The 6,000-nt window shown below is 48.3% G+C and overlaps 1 long non-coding RNA gene across 2 annotated transcripts in view; it reads right to left on the bottom strand.

Annotated features, from left to right (window-relative positions):
* Positions 1–1,792: 1,792 nt before the first annotated feature.
* LOC115076861 overlaps positions 1,793–6,000 on the bottom strand; it is a 146,491-nt gene continuing 142,283 nt past the window's right edge. For both annotated transcript variants that reach the window (XR_003852879.1, XR_003852880.1), the window contains one exon: positions 1,793–1,933. This is a non-coding gene — a long non-coding RNA (uncharacterized LOC115076861). The remainder of the gene's footprint in view (positions 1,934–6,000) is intronic.

The following is a 6,000-nucleotide window of genomic DNA, read 5'->3' as shown; positions in this document are numbered from 1 at the left end:
CCATAAATCCCGTTTATGGGGGCATTTTTGGGATGTGCCAGCCAGGGGTTATGATGACCTCTAGAGAGATACTAGATCTAGGTCAGAGAGAGGAACAAGGAGTTCACAACGGGGCCTTAGAGAGACAAGCTGCAGAAACTGATCTCTAAAGAGTTACCTGCCTACCTGGGATCTCTCTGGATTTGGCTCGGAGATGCTGGAATTCTGAACAAATTGCCGGACCTGCGGGGCCAACATCCAAACATTCCAGATGCTGCTGCAGAAGCAGGTCCCGAAATAAAAGGTCGCTGGAGCAGTGCGGGCCGAAAGGGGAGGGGGGGAAGGGGAGTGTCAGCCCCCCGCAAGGCGAACAAGAAACGGGCATCAACCCTCCGCGCAGGAGGCGGCAGAGCAGCAGAATCGGGCCCCATGCAGGGAAAATGAAACAGGGAAAGCCTCAGACCCGCGTTGCAAAAGGAGGAAGAACATTGGTTCCGCAGGGCCTGGGGAAAACGGAGACTGCGGTGGCTGGGTGGGTTTCTGACGAGGAGAGAGAATGAGCAAGTATGGGTGTGAGAAGCAGAAAAGGAGTGTATGTGGTCATGTGAGTGTGACTTTGCACGCTTGTGTGGAAGATGGAGAGAAGTGAGTGTGCATGTGTGTGAGAGAGGGTTTTAATTTCATTTATCTGGACTTTATGTACCACTTGAAAAACGTGTTAACCAGCTGTACAAATTAAAATCTGTGTGTGTACAAGCAGGTACATGTGTGAGACAGTATGCGAATGAAGATGTGAGTGTATGAGAGTGTGAATGTGTATGTGTGTGTAACAGAGAAAGTTTGTGCACATGCTGCCGCCAGCCACCCACCACACCCCCTACCCCATACGCCATGTTAATCCATGACAGTCTCAAAGTGACAGGAAATTAAACATTCCCCCTGTGGATTGAGAAGGTGAAGAGCTATACAAGTCACGTGATAGAGCTTTGCAGATGGAACTCAGGTTCTCATGTTGCGACACTTACACCATCTGTGTTCTCTTACTACAAGTTGGCAAAATGAGCCCATTTGATTTATGAAAGATCCCCCAGAATATAGGATCTTTAGGATGCTGTCCAAAGTTCCTTATCATCTAGCAGTTATTTGGGATCAAGGACCTGATCCACAAGTTTTGCACAAATATCCAGGTAACTCTCCTATGGATTTGATATCTTGGGTTCAAAAACACTTGGCAAGTAAAAGACGCCTATACATTTACTATGAGTCTGCAAAGCCCTCCAGAGCTGATACTGAGAACAACCCTCATTTTTGCTCATTCTTAACTATCTGTAAAAAGTGACCCATTTTGAAGACTTCCTGCTTAATGCTTTTGGATGAAGTGCATAAAAGGCTGCAATCCTGTTCTTTAATTTTGGAAAGTACACGAGCATCCTGGGAACAGATTGATTCTTACAGAGCAGAGTGAGGTCAGTGTCTCCCATCAGTAGGGTCTAGAAACATGGAAGAGAACCCTTGGGTTGGTCTCAGGTCCCTACTGAGCTATGCACATCAGATACGTATCCAGAAGTATATTTTAATATTAGGCACTCACTGAGAAGCATGTCAGCGGACAGGACCCGACATTTCGCTTCACAATGTTGAAATGTTGCCTTAGAGTCTGGGAGCTGCCTATCTCACCCAATTCCTAAGCCAGGCCTGACCAGTGCTCGACGTACAGTGAACCAACTGTGGGAAAGGAGGAGAAACCCCAGGCACAAGGTGGTGTGTGAGAAGCGAGCGGAAAGACGGGATCCCAGGCTGGGCCTACCTGAGACGAGTGAGACTGTGTCCTTCTCCCACGAGACAACGGTGATGTATGCCTCCACGGAGGAGGGGATAATGCACTTGAACACCGCTGCATTGCCTCTCATGGCTTTCTGGTCCTCCACACGGACCGTGTAGGGCTCCCGGAGAACTGAAAGAGAAAGGGAGAAGACTGAGCATGTACTCTTCTGCTGAACGAACGGCTGAGGGCCTCTAGAGCAGTGACAGCGGGAGGCAGGAGCCCTGACTCTCTGGGCGACTCTTGGCAGGTCCCTTTATCTCCCTGCATCTCAGGTGCTACCCAGCGTCCCCTATCACTACGAGCATCATTCCTGTAGCACTACCAAATGTAAACTGTGCTGTACAGATACACACAAGGTTCAGTCCCTGCTCTATGGAGCTTATGTTTAGTAAAGACTCAGACAAGTAAGAGGTTTCAGAAAATATATTTATCGGAGCACATATGATTAAAATCAAGATAGCTAAAAACCTGGAAGAGCCAGGGTTTAGGATTTTTAAAGCAACCCCAAAAACACGTTTGTTTTAAGTGGGACTTTTATTGGGCCAGAGAGGAAATATGACGCATCAACTCAGGAAAGTTGTTTCACGGGTACGGCACAGTTAGGAGGAGGAGGAGAACACAGATAAGAGCACCTTTCCTGAAGAAAGCTCTATGGAGAGGTAGGTAATGAGGAGCTGCAAGGTGGAGGCACTAGCAGGTGAGGAGGAGAAACTTGAACTCTCTGGGGAAGCAGATGGGGATGTGGTGATGCTAACCCAACCAGTGCAAAAATACCGTCCCAGCAGCTGTGTCTATCCAGACCTTTATTAGTTTACTCCTATCCCTTGGCAGGTCCGTTTCAAGTGGATCCAAGGCTAGGATCTCGTGCCATAAGCCTTCATTCACAACTACCCAGGGGTGGTTCCTTATTTTATATCCCCGCCCCGATGCACCAAGTCCAGTCACGGCAGCCATTCTCTCAGCCGGCGGGGGCGCTATGGTACCAGGACTCCATCTGAAAGCCTGTAATCATGGGCCCTGAATCCAGCCACTAGGTGTCACCTCTACTCAATGACCATGACTCCCCCTCTCCCCCCGAGACTGTCAAGCCTGACTCCACAGCATCCCTAGAGCCAATCAATCCAGGGAGCAGAAACCTCCACTTGAGGATCAAACCGGGGACCTTGTCACCTGAGCCGCCACTGGGCCGGCCAATCCAGAACCTTTCAAGTGAAGCTTGGTGACGCTCAGCATTGGCTGACTAATGCCCCAGCAACATAGCTCGTTTCCAGCCCATGAACAGAAGCTACATTGGGTAGTCCCATGTGATTTTGCAACCCAGCTCTGTGAAAAGGGTGCCTGTGGAACTTTTCTATAAGTTATTTAGGTTCCAGCCAGATAGACACACACCCCCACGTCCTAGTGGGGGGGGTGTGAATATCATGGTAATTATTACAGATATGCATTTGTTTGTTTGATTTTCAATATTCAGTTTGCACAAAAAAAAATTAAGGCACACTAAATCAAAATAGTCCACACTAAATGGAAACGGAAATTTAATAAAAACAATGAAACAGAGGAAAAAACCTAAACAAACATAAAAAAAAAAAGCCAAACTTTTCCCAGCTGCATATCCCTATCAATTTGTTTGAAAATCTGTTTTGCATCATCAAGGAAAATGAGATTGTTGGATTTCTACACCACCGCCTGGGAGTGATGTGAACTCTTCCCCACACTGACACAACACTTCCGCCAGAGTCCTTTGCACTATTTAGACAGCATCTTTTTAAGTTCCGCGTGATTTGTTTCTGAATTGGATTGGTTCTGATTTGTTATCTTGGTGTAAGCGCACCTATTTTTAATAAACTAATAATACGGGCCCCACTGAGCTGCAATGCTCATTATTCTGTGGCCCGCTAGGGGGCACATGATCAGGTTGCTCCCTCCTCATACATCTGAATGCCCTCCCTGTCTCTCTCCAGAGACTCCTTCACCGACTCTGTCCTCTTATGTCTCTTTCCTTTCTTTCCTCGCTTCCCCCGTTTCTCCATCTCTTTTTCCCTCTTCCCACACTCGGCCCCTCGTCCCTTCCCTGCCTCCCTGGGTTCACGCCGCTGCTCCCCCTCATTCCTTCCTTTCCTCACCAGTTCCCCATTTCTTTTTTCCTTCTTCCCCTCCCTCCATCCCCCTTGCTCTCGCTCTCTCTGCCCTCCTTCCCTGATGCTGCAGCAGTGCTGCGAGGAGAGCGAGCCACGGGCAGAATCCAGGCCGGGCCATCCCCATTGCCACTGTTCACGCCGTGCGGCCTCTGTCCCGGGCTGAGGCTCGATGGCTGGCCCTCCCCTCCTCATTTCCAGGTCCTGGTGCCCTCTCCCCCTCTCTTCTCCGCTTCCACCTCCAGATCTCCCCTCGCTTCCTACCCTAGGGTGAAATATTGCTCCACCCCGTCCTCCCCCTGTCCCAGATGTCTCCTCCCTACGCTGCATCCCAGCAAGCTTTCCAATTCACCCGCATCTCCTATCAACGGCTCGCCCCCTACACACCTTGCAATGCAGACAACCAGACAGGAACCCATTATTTTTACACAGAGAGATTTACACAAGGTTTACACCTCATGCATCAGAAACATGACCATGCTCGGGGGGGGGGGGGGGGGGGGGGTTGCAATTTTTGAGAACCAGTTCATTTGACTGCTTTAGTTTCACAGTTATTTAAAATAAAACGTCTGTTTAATGTTACTGCTTTTTTAAGTTTGATTTTATTTTTGTACATCCTATTCCCTGAGCATATAGACTTGGTGTAATTAGGTTCTATTTCCTCCTACACTTCCACCGGTTGGTTTTTTTTTTTATTGGTCTCTGGTTGTGATAATTGGGGTGGCATGCCACTCCGTTGTGATTTTTTGTTCTACAGAAAGGCGCAGACCAGTGCTGCGTTCAGAAAAGACAGAGGGCCATGCCATGGGGGGGGGGGGGGGGGAGGGGGGCAGGCAAATTAGGCATGGAGCGGAACAAGCCAAATACCGTCTGTGAAGAGACACCACAGCATGCGATCCCCATGACGCTGCTTGCAGGAATCTTCCCTGGGGTGCTCAATGCTGGGTTTCCGACAAGAATAAAGGCCCTCCAAGAGCTCAGCGTGCCTGGACCCCCCTTCAGGGGAAGGGAGTCGCCTCCCGCAGAGCAGGAGGCTAACAGCGCCCGAGTGATGCCGAGGAAGCACTGCAGGCCTGGGAAGGGAGCAGGGAACCATCCATCAGCTGATGCTCCGGCCGACTTAAATCGCTCAAGGTGACCCCTGACTCAAAGCGGGAGAAAGTGAAGAACCGCAGAAGAGCTCTCCCTACACTAGGGAATCTGGCTGAGCTCAAACCAGACATAATTTCAGCTTCCTAACGGAGAAATGTAGGGCAGTACGTCGCTGCCATTTATCACTCTGATTTGTTATTAGTCTCCAGGGTGAGGATGAATTTTTTTTGATACGACTTGCAGGAAACAGGTTAGAAATTTTCCACAAAAAAAAGGGACGAGATGGATTGAAGATGAGTGCCATCGTAGGTCAACAGAAATGTGAAGCTCTTTTACACTACTGGACACAGAGGAGGAACATTTGGAAGAAACGGGTCCAAAGTGAGAGATCTGGTGAGAAGGAAGGAAAGGTCTTTATCGAAAATGAGCAGATGGCTTATCATGAGAAGGGACGGACTGAACAGGACTGGTTTTACCTCGTTGAAGCCATGGACTTTCTAGGAGCTGCTGTTGCTACAGCAGCTGGAACAAGCAGCCCATAGAAGCCCTGGGATAAAACCAGGAATGGTTCAACCTGTCTCTTCTGACATGGAGCTGCCGGTCACTTTATTTAATTTAAACCTTCTCATTATTGTCTGAGTGTCAAAAGCATGTACGTATCAGAATTGCAAAACATTCTGAGACTCGTTTTTGTCTAAATATGTATCAGGTAATGTTAGCTCAAAAATGTATTTCCTTACAGGGCCACATACAGTGAATAAAGCAGGAGTAGCCAGTTTGTGTCCTCAAGAGCCAGAAACAGGCCTGGCTTTCAGGATATCCATAATACATAAGCATTAGATAGATATGATAATTGCATATTTTGTAAACCGTTATGATGGCTCTACCGAATAACGGTATATAAAACTCTACAAATAAATAATTAAATAAATTTGCATACAATGGAGGCAGTGCATGTGCAAGTCTATC

Source organism: Rhinatrema bivittatum, chromosome 15 (assembly GCF_901001135.1).
Source record: "Rhinatrema bivittatum chromosome 15, aRhiBiv1.1, whole genome shotgun sequence".
Taxonomy (NCBI): Eukaryota; Metazoa; Chordata; class Amphibia; order Gymnophiona; family Rhinatrematidae; genus Rhinatrema; species Rhinatrema bivittatum.
The sequence above is the reverse complement of the archived record's forward strand: the minus strand, read 5'-3'. Positions and strand labels throughout refer to the sequence as shown.